We start from the raw sequence: 16,940 nt of genomic DNA on the forward strand, positions 1-16,940 counted from the left end.
AGTGCCTGGCGTGCTCTGGTCCACGGGGTCATGAAGAGTCGGACACGACTAAACGACTAAACAACTACAACAAAACCCTTAAGTTGTACTTATGAAGATGAAAAAACTTGAGAGAGGAAGTTGCACAAGGAAAATGGTTACCCCCTCCTCTGCCCTGAGCATTACGGCTCCAATCCAATTTTTAAAAATGTGAGAGCTCCAATCACAGACCATGTCTGCTTTGGCCCTCAAACAAGCCTTAAACCTAACGTCTCCAATTATGAATAACTATGTATCTTTTACTCTCTCATCCTGCGTTAATGGACACTGCAGTCATTTCCACACCATACATTTAAAATACAGTGGTACCTCAGGTTACATACGCTTCAGGTTACATACGCTTCAGGTATCTGCTAACCCAGAAATAGTGCCTCAGGTTAAGAACTTTGCTTCAGGATGAGAACAGAAATCGTGCTCCGGTAGTGTGGCGGCAGCAGGAGGCCCCATTATCTAAAGTGGTGCTTCGGGTTAAGAACAGTTTCAGGTTAAGAATGGACCTCCAGAATGAATTAAATATTTAACCCGAGGTACCACTGTACATGCGGGATGCGGGTGGCGCTGTGGGTAAAACCTCAGCGCCTAGGGCTTGTCGATCGCATGGTCGGCGGTTCGAATCCCCACGGCGGGGTGAGCTCCCGTCTTTCGGTCCCAGCTCCTGCCCACCTAGCAGTTCGAAAGCAAGTAGATAAATAGCAAGTAGATAAATAGGTACCACTTTATAGCGGGAAGGTAAACAGCGTTTCCGTGTGCTGCACTGGTGCCGGCTTGCCAGAGCAGCTTCATCACGCTGGCCAAGTGACCCGGAAGTGTCTCCGGACAGCGCTGGCCCCCGGCCTCTTAAGTGAGATCGGCGCACAACCCTGGAGTCGGGCACGACTGGCCCGTACGGGCAGGGGTACCTTTACCACTGTACATGGCTTCCTCCAAAGAACTGTGGTTTGTTAAGGGTGCTGGGAGTTGTAGCTCTGTGAAAAGTAAGCTACAGATCCAAGCATTCTCCGTGGGAAGCTATGTGCATTAAATGCATGGTGTGGTTGTGGCCTATGTTTGGTCAGGAAGTTATTTTTCTCCCCGTTTCAAATGGGGAAAGTATTCATCAATAAAAATAACAGACTTCTAGCCTCACTTTTGCTTAGCCTAAGGTTACTTTCCTTTTGAGTGTCTCTGGGTGATCCTGTAACCTTACTGTACAAAATGCTTATTCAGAAGAACGATATATTTTTTTTCATTCTGCAGCTGCTTCAGTAAACTGCTGATAATGGCAAGCTCTAACAGAAATGAGGAAGAACATACACACCTTGTCTAAAACCTGAGGATGAGAGCAACATTACTTGGAACTTGTTTTTTTTAGCTGACCCTTATGCCCCCAAATCTCTCTGTAAATACATACATGGTGGTTCCTGTTTCTCCCTCTTTTAGACCCTTCTGTAAAATTTACTTATGGCAAGATACATTTCCTAAACTGAGGCTCCTCTCATAAAGCAAAGTCGAAGATTGCTAAACTGGAACCAATTCTGAAAAAGGTAACATGAAAACACTGAAAAGCATATTATTCTCCTTGTTTATACACTGACTGTTCAATAATATAAATGTATGAAATAGGGAGAAATGATAATAATTTGGTGGCCTTAACAGGCCTGATCCTCAGCTGGTGTTAAGCAGCATAGTCTATTTATATACCATCCATGGTTTAGCATGGTTCAGTAAATAAAGGTACAGTGGAACCTCGGGTTACACACCATCGTCCTTACGAATGCTTCAGCTAACAACCTCCACTAACCTGGAAGTAGATGTCCCTAGTTGTGAACTTTGCCCCGAGATACAAGCGCTGGCAGTGCAGCGGCAGCGGGAAGCCCCATTGGCAAAAGTGTGCTGGATGTTAAGTGTGGGAATGTTCAGGGATTCAGGAGAGGATATATTGTTTGATTATAGCCTTTCCAACTTACAAGTTCACAATTTAGCAGAGTAACATTCCCCTTTTAAACGCACAGCGGATGCGTTTGCTCAGGCTCGCTAAAGCCTCTATAATAACTGTTCTGGTATTTTCCCCTTATTCCCTCATAAAAGATAAGAAACCACAGTCGTCTATAAAAGTATAAAAAGAGTTTATTCACTCACATTCTGTTCACAATCGGATCCCAGAAGGCAGACTTAGCTTAGAAAAGAAACCTACACCTGGAAACTATCTCATAAGGAGACAGTCCCTTTGTCCTCTCTTGGCTGGAGAGCATCTTTGGCTAAGAAGATAATAATAATAATAATAATAATAATAATAATAATAATAATAATAATAATAATAATAATAATTTATTATTTGTACCCCACCCATCTGGCTGGGTTTCCCCAGCCACTCTGGGCGGCTTCCATAGAAACCAAAAAACACTAAAATATCATACATTAAAAACTTCCCTGAACAGGGCTGCGTTAAGATGTCTTCTGAATGTCAGGTAGTTGTTTATCGTTTTGACATCTGATGGGAGGGCGTTCCACAGGGCGGGCGCCACTACTGAAAATGTTGCTTCTTTGATGCATGTACTCAAAGAGAAAGAGATGGCTGCCCTGCCCTGTGCTTTTGTCATTACCTGCACAGGTGAGGCCACACCCACCTCTAGTCACATACAGAGGAAGTCTGTCCCAGCCTAGAAGGAAACAGGAAGTTTACCTGCTGGCTGGACAAACATTCCTCCCCATGTGTAAACATGTTCACTCTAGAAATGTTGTACTTGACTGCTCTTGTGTTTCACATCCCACATAAAGAACAGTTTCGGCTGAAGAACAAATTGAGTTCGTAACCGGAGGTACCACTGTCCTGGGATTGAGTTTGTACTGTTTGAGAACAGGATACAGATTTAGACACCTGTTCAGCCATGAAACCTACTGCTTTCCTCTGGTTAACTACCTCTCAGCCTGATCTGTTTCTGTTCTACAGGGAAATTGGATGGAACACAGTATAAATCTGAACCAAATCATAACACACCTTTATTAGATATTATAAAAATGTGTTTCAAGTATGTTAATAAAGTTTTCAAAAAAGTTTGCTTACACTTCAATTCAATTTTGTACTGAGTAATTTTATAATTGCTTTTGATTTTTAATCTATTGAAGTTAAATTAATCCTTCCATCTAATTTTTATTCAGCATAATTGTTTGCCAGTTTTGTATTTTAATTTTAAATAATGAGCCAATCACATAACTTGTGATTGCAACAATAAGTAGCTTTAAATATTATTTTGAAGTCAAGTGACGTTCGCATTACATTGCAAGGAACATGAAGGACTTAAGGAAAAGCTCATCAAATTTGCAGGTGACACTAAACTGTGGGGGTGGCTGGGTAGCAAATGCCACAGTAGACAGAATTGGGATAAGATGACCTTAACAGATTGGAGAATTGGGCTCAAACTAACAAAATGAATTTCAATAGGGACAAATTTAAGGTTCTACATTTAGGCAAGAAGAAGCACAAATATAAGATGGGGGACATCTGACTTACCAGTACAGTAGTACCTCGCATTACATACGCTTCCGGTTACATACGCTTCAGGTTACAGACTCTGCTAACCCAGAAATAGTACCTCGGGTTAAGAACTTTGCTTCAGGATGAGAACAGAAATCGTGCGATAGCGGCGCGGCAGCAGCGGGAGGCCCCATTAGCTAAAGTGGTGCTTCAGGTTAAGAACAGTTTCAGGTTTAAGAACAGACCTCCGGAACAAATTAAGTACTTAACCCGATGTACCACTGTAGGACATTTGAAAAGGATCTAAGAGTCTATTATGAGTCAACAATGTGAGGTAGCGGGAGTGGGGGAAACTAATTCTAGGCTTCATCAACAGAAGTATAGTGTTCAGATCAAAGGAAGCCATAGTACCTATTCTGCTTTGCTCAGACCACACCTGGAGTACTGTGTCCAACTCAACATCAGGAAGAACTTTCTGATGCTAAGAGCTGTTTGACAGTGGAGTGGGCTCGCTCAGGAGTTTGTGGACAATCATTCCTTGGAGGTTTTTAAGCAGAGGCTGGGTGGCCTTCTGTCATGGATGCTTTAGTCTCGCCAGAGTGGTGCATGCTCTCCCGCATGGACTACTGCAATGCGCTCTACGTGGGGCTACCTTTGAAGGTGACCCGGAAACTACAACTAATCCAGAATGCGGCAGCTAGACTGGTGATTGGGAGTGGCCACCAAGACCATATAACACTGGTCCTGAAAGACCTACATTGGCTCCCAGTACGTTTCCGAGCACAATTCAAAGTGTTGGTGATGACCTTTAAAGCCCTAAATGGCCTTGGCCCAGTATACCTGAAGGAGCATCTCCACCTCCATCGTTCAGCCCAGACACTGAGGTCCAGCTCTGAGGTGGTTCCCTCACTGTGAGAAGTGAGGTTACAGGGAACTAGGCAGAGGGCTTTCTTGGTAGTGGCTCCCGCCCTGTGAAACGCCCTCCCATCAGATGTCAAGGAAATAAACAACTATCTGACTTTTAGAAGACATCTGAAAGCAGCCTTGTTCAGGGAAGTTTTTAATGTTTGATGATGATGATTAAAAATAATAATATTATGATGGGAGCCGCCCAGAGTGGCTGGGGAAACCCAGCCAGATGGGAAAGGTATAAATAATAAATTATTATGATTATTCTTATTAGTTGGGATTCCTGCCTTGCAGGAGTTTGGACTAGATGATCCTCTTGAGTCCCTTCCAACTCTACAATTGTATGATTCTATGAATACATCAAAATGTACTTTTCAGTTTAAAATGTTGAATATTTCAGTAATGTTCCCAATGCAGTGCAGAATTTGGAGGATGTAAACCTAAGGACCATAGTTAGAAACAGACAGACAGACAGACATATATTGGGTATGTTTGAGTGCGCATTTGTGTGTGTATATACACAAACACACAGGCACTATATCCAGGTTGTATTACTTGCTGCTCTCGTTACTCTCCCATCAATACCTGCCACTTCCAGAGTAGATGTGGTCAGAGTAGATGAGGTCCCCATAGCATGTTGCACCATCAAATTGCTCTAAGCAACATTATCTCTTACACGGGAAGACACCCGAAGACTCTTACACGGGAAGACACCCGAAGACACCAAAACCTGCATTCCTGTACCCGTGAAAATCTACGAAAGCATATATATATATATATATATATATATATATATATATATATATATATGCAGGTTTTGGTGTCTTCGGGTGTCTTCCCGTGTAAGAGTTGGGGTGTCTAGGCGACGTTTCGACGAGGTCTCACTCGTCATCTTCAGGCTGGTGCTTTCGGCTTCTTGTTACTAGAACAGAGCAGGATCTCAGTAACAAGTAACAAGTAACAAGAAGCCGAAAGCACCAGCCTGAAGATGACGAGTGAGACCTCGTCGAAACGTCGCCTAGACACCCCAACTCTTACACGGGAAGACACCCGAAGACACCAAAACCTGCATTCCTGTACCCGTGAAAATCTACGAAAGCATATATATATATATATATATATATATATATATATAATTTTTAATTAGTTTTTCAACATATCATTTTCAACAATAATTAAACGTACTTTTACATCTTATACATTTTTTTTGGCTTCCATCAATCACATCTGAAAATTTTCCAATCTATTCACTTAGTTTGCATTTCTTATTTTCACTATTACATTAAAATCTCATAACTAGTATCTCTCTTCTTTCTCTTCTTTGCCATATTTCATATATTTCTCCTTACAAAACGTCTTGTAGTCCTACTAGCGTAATTTGTTGATTACAGTTGCTCTTCAAATAATTCGTATATTTCTTCCAATCTTCTGTAAACCTCTGGTCCCGCAGGTTTCGAATCCTTCCTGTCATTTTATCCAATTCTACGCAGTCCATTAATTTTGTCTGCCATTCTTCTTTCGTCGGTATCTAAGCAACATTATCTATGGAGCCTGGATTTCCATATTACCTTGCATAAAATTCTTGCCCTATTCTATTCATTCTCATTCAGATGCGATTTCTTAAGCCACAGAACAACAAAGTACAGGAGAGGTCTCAAAATAGCATTTGCCTAAGACGCAATACAATTCAACAGAGTTCCTCCGATTAAAAAGTAACTGACAGTGAATGTTTCGTAACTTATGACAAGGAAAAAATGTTGGGGGGGGGGAGAAAAATAAAACGCTTTTATGCAAATTTGATTTCCCTATAATAATCTAGAGCTATTCTGCTAGAAGGAATTATCTCCGCAGGCTGGCAGCTGCAGTAGGCAGTGAATTAAAAATGGCTCTGTATATGGGAAAATCTGTTCTATAATCAGTGCTATTCTTAGAAAGGACATCAATCTCAGCCAGTTCCTACGTTGCTCTCTTCAGGTGAATGACATACAAGCATGAGGTAGAAACTCCCATTACATCACTAGTATTGCTTTCCTAAACACGTGGCTTGTATCACTAATGTGCAGAGAGATAATTAACTGGCTCCAATGATTCCCCAATTTTAAGAACCTTCAGCAGTCAATGACCATAAGGGAAGAGGGAGGAAAAAAGACTCCTTTCAGTTAGATTTAGCCAACTAGGCTTTAAATGAACACACCCTCTCAGGCTACATAGGGTGGGGTTTTAATTTGTTTGTTTTTGCTTGCTGTTGCAATTCAGGCTTAGCTCCCAGGTCACAAGACACCGCCATCGGAAATGTTATATGAGCTTTCTCCGTACATTAAACAGGCACATGCTTCAGAGAAGTATTTTAAGAAGTAAGCCACCGCGGCAGTTCTTCATACAAAATGTCATCAGGCTTTTAATGAGGCAGCTGTGGATTAAAAGGGAAATTGCATGTATGCTGGAACAGGTTTGTATTCCTTAAAAACAAAAAAACAAAACAAAAGCGTCTTACAGTAACCTCTGCTGCTGTTATATCAAAGGAAACAATACTGTAAATAAACAGTATTTTTACAGACGTAAGACTGGTTCCTCATTACATCTGACACGTATTTTCCAAACTATTGGTCCTCATCATTCATATGTATAGTATTCCGTCTGCTGCGTCATATGCCTTGTAGTCTGTCTCTGTGTGAGTGATGGGTTTGAAAATTAAGCACATGAAAACTCACAATATTTTTTTTTAAAAAAATCATACATAATTACATGGAATGTAGACTTATTCATGACATGTAGGGAAGACAGAAGAGCTGTCTCTTCCACCCCCCCACCCCACCCCCAAATAATGCTAGAATTTGGGGTCTTCAAATGGTGACTGGAAGTAAGTTATGGCAAAAATCCCCAGATTATGAGGACATGGGAGGGAAAACGGGGAATTCCAGTGGGAGAGAGAGATTCCAGCAAGTAGCCACATTTTCCTTTTAGCAGCAGAGGTTTGGTGCTGAAGCCATCAGAACTATGTAAACAGTAGAAGCTGGTTTCAGGGGGAATATAATAATAATAATAATAATAATAATAATAATAATAATAATAATAATAATAATAATAATATTTATTATTTATACCCCGCCCATCTGGCTGGGTTTCCCCAGCCACTCTGGGCGGCTTCCAACAAAACACTAAAATACAATAACCTATTAAACATTAAAAGCTTCCCCTAAACAGGGCTGCCTTCAGATGCCTTTTAAAAGTTTGGTAGTTATTTTCTCTTTGACATCTGGTGGGAGGACGTTCCACAGGGCGGGCGCCACTACCGAGAAGGCCCTCTGCCTGGTTTCCTGTAACCTCACTTCTTGCAGTGAGGGAACCGCCAGAAGGCCCTCAGTGCTGGACCTCAGTGTCCGGGCAGAATGATGGGGGTGGAGACGCTCCTTCGGGTATACTGGACCACGGCCGTTTAGGGCTTTAAAGGTCAGCACCAACACTTTGAATTGTGCTCGGAAACGTACCGGGAGCCAATGTGGGTCTTTCAGGACCGGTGTGATATGGTCTCTGCGGCCGCTCCCAGTCACCAGTCTGGCTGCTGCATTCTGGATTAGTTGTAGTTTCCGGGTCACCTTCAAGTGTAGCCCCACATAGACCGCATTGCAGTAGTCCAAGCGAGAGATAACTAGAGCATGAGATACTCTGTTCAAGGATCAAGCTGGAGGCTGCTCTGCTCTGCGTTTGGGAATCCCTATGGCATTTTTGTTTCCGAAAAAGAAACCATAGAAGATCAAGGCCAAGCACAAGGAGACGGGGTCTAACTTTTTGCCCCTCTTTGCAGTGGGGCTATGAGTCTAGCCAATGCCAGCTCTACTCTGGTAGCACCCCACCAGTAATGACCTACTCTTTTTCATTTTTGGTCAAGACAGAAAATGGAGCTGCTGGGAGTGTGATGGCCTGGGACTTGGGCTCGGACTCGGAGCCAGAGGAGTCTCAGTCTGCACTAGATCCTTTGCCTCAGGCGGCAGCTGAACCTAGTCTGGGGCCTGATTCTGAAGAGCCCCAGTCTGCACAGGTTCCCCTGCAACAAGCACCAGCTGGGCCGAGTCAGGGGCCTGAGCCTGCCCTCACTCCAGATGCGGGGATGACCTCGTTGCCTCCAGCTGGGCCATCACTTACAGCTGCTCCACTCCCAGTTGGGTCAGGAGAGGCTGAGGCGGCCCCTGGGTCTAGTAACCCACCGATGTCTCCCGAGCTGCAGAGACTGAGGTCTGAGAGAAGGAGAGACCTGAGTACTCGCAGGAGGAGTGCTCGCCTTCGGGCGAGACAGGGAGGTGAGTCACTGGGGGATCAGGACTGGCCGTTACCCCGACAGAGATAAAAGGCTGCTGGACCCCGCCCCAGGTTGCGGGAGTAACGTTGCTCTTTGCCAGAACCTGCCTGTGATCCTGTGCCTTACCTCGCCTGGTTTCCTGCCTCATGTCCTGCCTTGGCCCTGTCAGACTGACTCCTCGTGGAACCCTTGGCTTTGGGACCAGACCTGGACTGCGTTACCCAGGTTACCCCCAAGCCCAGCACAGCGAGATACATTGTAGTGCTGTTCCCAACAATTACTAAAGTTACATGTTTTTAAGCAAATAATAATAATAATAATGAAGTTGGTTGCACATGGCAAAACATCAGACCTTCGAAAACAAAGGCATTTGATTTTGTAAGTGCTTCTGTAAAAGTGCGCTTTTTTCCATTATCAAGTGGAGCCCTGCAGTACCGAAACAAGTTGATTCACCTCCTGAGTTGATGCCCCAGGAGCTATGCCATTGTTTTCTTTCAGGAGTTTGTCACTATGGTAACCTGCACAGATACACATATACTGCTCATCCCTAACCCAGAGATGCCTGAAAGAGTTGGGATCTCCTGACGTGGAAAGATAATGCTAAACGCATTATCACTTCAATGAGAGCTCTGAGCCCAGTGGCTCTATGGGGTTAATTTAAGAGACAGCTGCTTCCATTCCTCTCCTTGGACAAATTGTAAATTACATTTGAAAAATAAAAACAAGTTATTCCTACCCTTCTCAGTTGGCAGACAGTATCTTGCTAAAACGGAGACATAATTTATGATACCACCACCGTGTGGCCCCTTTCCAGAGACCATAAAAGGGTTCCAAGCCCACTTTAGTGTCAGTTTAACAATCGCAGAGGAGGTTTTACTATCTAAATGTAAAAACCAAATGCTAACATTTCAGTACAGTCGAGTGCAGCAGGACTCTACTCTTAAAGAACTCAAGTTATTCAAGGGTTCAATCACAGAATCTTTGGCTGCATTCCTATTATGCACACTTACCTGGGAGTAAGCCTCACTAAACTGAGTGGGACTTACTTCCAAGTATACATGCAGAAGATTGTGCTTCACATTAGACACATCAGCACTGCACATTTAAAGCAGTATCGTACTACTTTAAACAGCCATGGCTTCCCCTCAGAGAATCCTGGTGGCTCTTGTTTGTTAAGGGTGCTGGGACTTGTTAAAGGTAAAGGGACCCCTGACCTTTAGGTCCAGTCATGGCTGACTCTGGGATTGCGGCACTCATCTCGCTTTCCTGGCCGACGGAGCCGGCGTACAGCTTCCGGGTCATGTGGCCAGCATGACTAAGCCGCTTCTGGCGAACCAGAGCAGCGCACGGAAATGGCATTTACCTTCCCACTGGAGCGGTACCTATTTATTTACTTGCACTTTGATGTGCTTTCGAACTGCTAAGTTGGCAGGAGCAGGGACCAAGCAACGGAAGCTACCCATTGGGTAGATTTGAACTGCCGACCCTTACAACATGGTGGGAAATATTTTCAAGCAAACATCCCAAAAAGTAACAAAAATTATATACAGTGGTACCTCGGGTTAAGTACTTAATTCATTCCGGAGGTCCGTTCTTAACCTGAAACTGTTCTTAACCTGAAGCACCACTTTAGCTAATAGGGCCTCCCGCTGCCGCCGCACCGCCGGAGCACGATTTCTGTTCTCATCCTGAAGCAAAGTTCTTAACCTGAAGCACTATTTCTGGGTTAGCTGAGCCTGTAACCTGAAGCGTATGTAACCTGAAGCATATGTAACCTGAGGTACCACTGTATGGCTTAACTGTAAATTTAACTTCTACGCAGTTTATAAATATATAAAGTAATTCTAAGCTGTACACAGCTTACACAAGATCAAACCGTAATACCAAGATGATTCTCACAACACAGCTTCCAAAGTGGTTCTTAAGGACTTCCGCTTTTGCATTGGCGTGGGGCGGGGATAGAAAAGGCAAGCCGAGAGGAAGGCAATGAGAGCAGAGGGCTCTGAGTGGAACAATGCCGAAATCAAAAGAACTTGTGTCTTCAAGCTCATCTGCCAGTGATTCGGACAGTGAAGTTGACAAAAAGGTGAAAAGGAAAAAAACAAGCCGTGCCTGAAAAGCCTGTGAAGAAACAGAAGACTGGTGAAAGCTCCAAAGGTGCCGCCTCCTCCAAGCAAAGTAGCAACAGAGATGAGAATATGTTTCAGATTGGTAAAATGAGATATGTCAGTGTTCTTGATTTTAAAGGTAAAGTCCTAATTGATATTAGAGAATACTGGATGGATCAAGAAGGTGAAATGAAACCTGGCAAAAAAGGTATCTCTCTAAATCCAGAACAGTGGAGCCAGTTGAAGGAACAGATTACTGATATTGATGAAGCAGTAAGAAAACTGTAAAGATGAGCCATGCAGAAACTCTACCGTTATAGGTTTAAGTAGTCTTTTTACATTGGCATTCATTTTCTAAACTATTTGTTTCCCAAGCTATTGTATATTTGGATTGCAAAACAATTTGTAAGATGAGCGCTTTTTTTAATGTGCATTAAAAGTGTATTCTGGGTGGGGGGGAAACAACAAAGTGGTTCTTAAGAAAGCAACAGGAAACTTGTTCAAAACAAGAAACGCCAAGTTGGGAAGTTCAACTTATAGTATTAAGCGACTTTCATGAGATCAGCCTTCAGAGTACAATGAAGTTTGCCTCTCTGCTTTCTGCAGGTGGTAGGCCCAGATGCTTCAATTTCTTTCTCTTCCACGGATCATCAAAACAAACATTATTACACATTCTTCTGTTCTAGGATGGTTACAAATGCAGTACTCTCGGCCTCATTAACAATGTTCTAAGCTCCTAAATTACTGCATACCTCATTTTCAACCATTTATATGTTTATGGTTCACAGTTCAGAAACCACTAGGGATGCTCTTAACAAAATGAAATGTGCATGTTTAATACTACAAACTAAGGCGTGGAAGTATGTCAGTTCTTCTGTGGGGCAAGAGTGGCATCTAGTAGCAAATATAGTCTAAGCTGAAGTCAGATAGCCCTCGCATAACCAGATCCAACCCAACTATGAGAAGGAAGTGTCAAATGAATATTGAGGGAATATATTATGAAGCAGATCTCCTACTTGGGAGTCGAGGAACTTGAGGATAAGAAAGCTTGGTGTTAAGTTGTGGGTGAACATATCAGATGACACAGCGATTCTTCAAACAGCTCTTGTTTATTCAGAGGCCAGAACAGAACTGAACTGAAGGGTTCAGCCAGCCTGCTTATATAGGGCTCCACTAGAACGCAACAGTAACCATTTCTGTAACTATCCAATCACTAAACGTCATTTTCGATCCCTTATTTGCATATGTGGACCTGAGTGAAAACTTTCTACAGTATCCCCCTGCTGGCCCAGGTTAAGAACTTCAGTACATAACACTTGAGGATAAGAAAGACACAAGGACACAGTATATTAGGTTATTGGGCTAAAAAAGGCCACAACTTTATTGATTACAGCATGTGAGTGGTATTCGCTTAGGCATTGGATAAAACAACAGAGCGTGACTCCACCCCCTCTAGGAGGGGTGAGTCTATCAAGGGTTAACCACCAGTAGGAGGAGCTTGTTGATGCAAATACAACTGGAAGCTCCCCCTGATGTCACTGGGGTTCGTGCCATGGCCCTTGCCCCCAGCAAGGGCGTCAGACAGGATCCACGACTGCCGGATTCCTTTAACGGAATACCCAAAAGTGGAGGGGTAGGCGATGACCACACCCTGCCCTCCAATACACAAACATATTCCAATGCCTAACTGCCAATACCCAAAAAGTTGTGACAATTTGCTACGAGGTAGGCAAAAAACTAAGTGGCTGGTGCCAATTTAGCAGTTGGATAAAGGGCATTTTTTCCACATTGGTTTTTCTTTCAAGGAACCTAGACCATATGCTAGTCCACACTTTCAATTCACTTTGGGCCCCAGCCAGGTTTGGAATGTGCCAATACAGGGGGCGGGTTGCCTAATACCAGGGCAATCCAGAGGGGCTGCCTCCATCCACCTGTCAGCTGCGTCACCAGGAAGGAGAGAGGCACAACGTAGTCACCTTCATACTAAACTTTAACAAGAATCCAGAACTTTCCATAAGCAAAGCATAGTAGTTACTGGGTATTTCTTCATTAAATGAGAGATCAAGGGTCAGATCAAGGGCTCCACAGTCTAGATCCTGCCCCCACCTTTGGTTTAAGCTGCGACTTCACCTGTGCTCAACCTGTATATCTGTAAATAAACTCAAATGCTGCAAAGTACTGAAAGCACCTATTAGATCATTCCAGAATAAACTAGAACGAAGTATGCACTGCAGCAAAAATTCAGGTACATCACATGAAAAGTCTCAATGAGGCAAATGAACCTCTGGCTGCAGTCTCAGCCAGTTCATTGTATGAAGTTCAGCCAACTCAACAATTAATTCAATTTGCATAAATTTGCATATTAATAACACAATAATTTTGTAACCAAAATGCACTTTGTTTTAGATGATGCACGCATGAGTTGTTGCTTAATAATAATTTTCAAAAAAAACCTTCAGCCCAATTAATTGGGGGCACCTTTTTAGTTGATCAAAAGGTTAATTGATTCATCTAAATGACTGAATATTGCGGGCCTAATTCTGATGCTTTTAGAGTGTGTCAAATGCTGCAGTACTCAAACTTGGGCCTTGGGAGTCAAGATCAGATTACTTTCTTACATCATACCTCGTGAGAGGGAGAAACTAAATATGGGCAACTAGAAGAAATTTGTAGGGAAAAACTCACCAGCCAAGGCGCCAAATAATAATAATAATAATATAATTCTTTATTATATATACCCCGCCCATCTGGCTGGGCTTCCCCAGCCACTCTGGGAGGCTTCCAACAAAAAAATTAAAATACATTAATGCATCGAACATTAAAAGCTTCCCTAAATAGGGCTGCCTTCAGATGTCTTCTAAAAGTCTGGTAGTTGTTGTTCTCTTTGACATGTGGTGGGAGGGCGTTCCACAGGGCGGGTGCCACTACTGAGAAGGCCCTCTGCCTGGTTTCCTGTAACTTTGCTTCTCGCAGTGAGGCAACCACCAGAAGGCCCTCGGCGCTGGACCTCAGTGTCTGGGTAGAACGATGGGGGTGGAGACGCTCCTTCAGATATACTGGACCGACAAATCAGACCATCCCTCTGCTCTTTTCCAACTAAATATCAGTAGATGGTTGGAGTCTTCACAACCCTCTTACTCATTAAAGTCACTCAACTGCTTATCTACCTGCATCATTCACTCATAGACAAATTTTGGGGGTTGGACTCTTTGCTTGCCTAGGGACCACACTAGGTCTCAGCTATTTGATCATTAGACTCAGGGTCAAGGTTGAACCTCCAGATATTGTTCACTGGAGATAATAGCTGGAGCTGTGGGAGTCCATCTGGTCCTCTCCCATGGCTCTAGGAATGGTGTTTCTGCTGCCCCTTCTACAGTGAACAGGGAAGGGCTGCAGGATTGACCTGTCTGCGGCTGCCTAGCTCCAGTACTTACCATATTTTTCGCTCTATAGGACACACTTTTTCCCCTCCAAAAATTAAGCAGAAATGTGTGTGCATCCTATGGAGCAAATGCAGGCTCCTTGGCTTCAGCGATAGCAACGCGAAGCCTCTGAAGCGCAGAGGGAGCGCTCCCTCCGTGCTCCAGAGGCTTCACGTTGCTTTCGCTGAAGCCTGGAGAACGAGAGGGGTTGGTGTGCACTAACCCCTCTCACTCTCCAGGCTTCAGGGATGGCCACCTGAAGCCTGCGGAGCGCAGCACGAGTTCCCACTGCGCTCCACAGGCTTCAAGTTGCTTTTTCTGAAGCTGGGAGAGCAAGACTCTCCGGGCTTCAGAAGAGGGAGAGCTCCGCAGCGCCCCTTCAGCCAAGCGGGAGGAGAAATGGAAGGGGCTCCGTTTCTCCTGCCGCTTCTCTGAAGGGGCGCTGAGCAGAGAGGGGGAGAATTTTTTTCCCCTTGTTCTCCCCCTCTAAAACAAGGTGCGTCCTATGGTCGGGTGCATCCTATAGAGCGAAAAATACAGTATATAGCTGGTGTGCTACTCTGGCAACAGCATATAGGCAGGTATGTCTCAACCACCCCGTATCAAACCATGCATTTCCGTGACTACGAAAACCAGATTCTGCATGCTCACCAAAGGAGGAATAAATGTTGCAAGTTTTATTCATGCACATGCACATCTATCTCCAGGCAAACACAGGCTATTTTGGCATAAGCAATTTTTCAGACATTGAAAACTTTTGCCTCTGCCAGCCCTTAAAACGGTTAAAGGAGTGGGTGAGGGAGGCAGAGTGCAACCAAGGAGACTCAGCAAGAATTCATAACAGCTAGGAGAAGACCTGCTACAAGACGGTGGTGGCAATCTAGAAAAGCAGACTCAAGAAAGAGCAGTAAATGGGCCTCAGAGGAAAGAAATGTCATAGAATCCTAGAGCTGGAAGAGATGCCCAAAGGCCATCTGGTCCAAACCCCTGCAATGCATTCAGAGGAAGAACTAGGCAAGGAAAAAGGTTGAAGGCATCTGTGGTGGAGAAATCAGAAGTTTTATTATTGGGAAGGAGACAACAGATGAAGGAGCGAGTTACAGTGTTAGAAACTGAGATATGAAAGCTAGGAGCTAAATTGTATGACGTTCAGCCAACTCAACAATTAATTCAATTTGCATAAATTTGCATATTAATAACACAATAATTTTGTAACCAAAATGCACTTTGTTTTAGATGATGCATGCATGAGTTGTTGCTTAATAATAATTTTCTAGGTTATGGGTGCCAACAACACAAAGTCTTGTTGTTGTTTAGTCATTTAGTTGTGTCCGTCTCTTCGTGACGCCATGGACCAGAGCACACCAGGCACTCCTGTCTTCCACTGCCTCCCGCAGTTTGGTCAAACTCATGCTGATAGCTTCAAGAACACTGTCCAACCATCTCGTTCCAGTCCTATGCAATATTTTTCTTTACAGCACTGGACTTTCCTTTCGCTTCCAGGCATATCCACAACTGAGTGATCTTTCAGCTTTGGCCCAGCTCTGAATCTACTTGTACTTGTCCTCCGCTCTTCCTCAGTAGCATGTTGGCTGCCTTCCGACCTGAGGGGCTCATCTTCCAGCGTCATAACTTTTATATGCCTGTTGTCTTTGTCCATGGAGTTTTCTTGGCAGGGATACTGGAGTGGCTTGCCGGTTTCTGCTCCAGGTGGATCACATTTGGTCAAAACTCACCACTATGACCTGTCCATCTTGGGTGGCCCTACACGGCATAGCTCATAGCTTCTCTGAGTTATTCAAGCTCCTTCACCATGGCAAGGCAGTGATCCATGAAGGAGAACACAAAATCTAGGTGCGCCAGGTGCACTTTTTTTAATAACAAGCATACAAAGCTGAAAATGAATGAACTGCAGTTAAAATATTATGTTCATTTTTCATATGGTCTAGTCTTTCCCCTGCCCTACCCCCCTAATATTCTTAAGAGGGTCTCTTCTCCAGTCTTCAGAGAGTAGCTGGAAGCGGGGATGCAGAAAAAGGTCCTCCTTTCCTTCCACTCTGCAGTTTTAATCTGAAATCTTAGCCGCAGTACTGTGCCCAGAGCTCAGAAACTGCTCTCTTATGAAATTCCCTGTCGCAAAATGTGCCTAGAACAATGGGAGTTTCGAAAACTGAGCGAGGATGGTGCTAGAGAACAAGGGAGAGATGAGTCAAAGAAATGTTTAAGGCAAGAGAGACTTATCATTGGATTTAAAGTTGGTTGGCATCCATCTGTCTCAGGAGACAATGGAGGAGTGTGCCTTTGCGATTGAAGTCCAGCTCAAACTGTATGAAGGTTACAGAACCTGCTGTGGCTGTAGAGACCGATACAGGAAAGACATGTTTTGTTGCAGCTGGGGCAGATGAAGGCATCCAGTTGTGCTGTTGCAAATGCACCACGGCGTTTCTTCTCACTGTGTTCCTCCCAGCGGTCTTCTCTCCTCTGGTCACTGCTATGGGTGTACAACCTGTCTCCAGGCACTACAGCCGTCTGTAAAGGATTCCCATACAGCAAAGCTGATGTTGCCAGTCTTCATGTCTCGCTTGCAGATTTCTTTGTAACACAGAGTTAGTTGGTCAGCCAATGGGCCTGGTGCCTGAAGGCAGCTCCCCATAGAGAACATCCTTGGGGAGCCTGCCATCTTCCATTCTGTAGACATGTCCAGGCCAGTG

At 44.0% G+C, this 16,940-nt stretch overlaps 1 protein-coding gene, 1 long non-coding RNA gene and 1 pseudogene across 5 annotated transcripts in view; 2 read left to right on the forward strand and 1 right to left on the reverse strand.

The window, feature by feature from the left end:
- Positions 1-16,940, reverse strand: part of PPARGC1A (PPARG coactivator 1 alpha) — a 673,798-nt gene that overhangs the window by 606,701 nt on the left and 50,157 nt on the right. The window lies entirely within an intron of this gene.
- The window catches only part of LOC308594654, a 515,175-nt gene that overhangs the window by 296,499 nt on the left and 201,736 nt on the right, over positions 1-16,940 (forward strand). The gene's annotated exons all lie outside the window — the stretch shown is intronic.
- LOC308594699 (activated RNA polymerase II transcriptional coactivator p15 pseudogene) lies at positions 10,633-11,276 on the forward strand (annotated as a pseudogene). Its single transcript has one exon. The product of its transcript is annotated as an activated RNA polymerase II transcriptional coactivator p15 pseudogene (transcript).

The sequence above is a fragment of the Podarcis bocagei genome (assembly GCF_964188305.1).
Source record: "Podarcis bocagei genome assembly, chromosome: 9".
In the NCBI taxonomy this organism is placed as follows: Eukaryota; Metazoa; Chordata; class Lepidosauria; order Squamata; family Lacertidae; genus Podarcis; species Podarcis bocagei.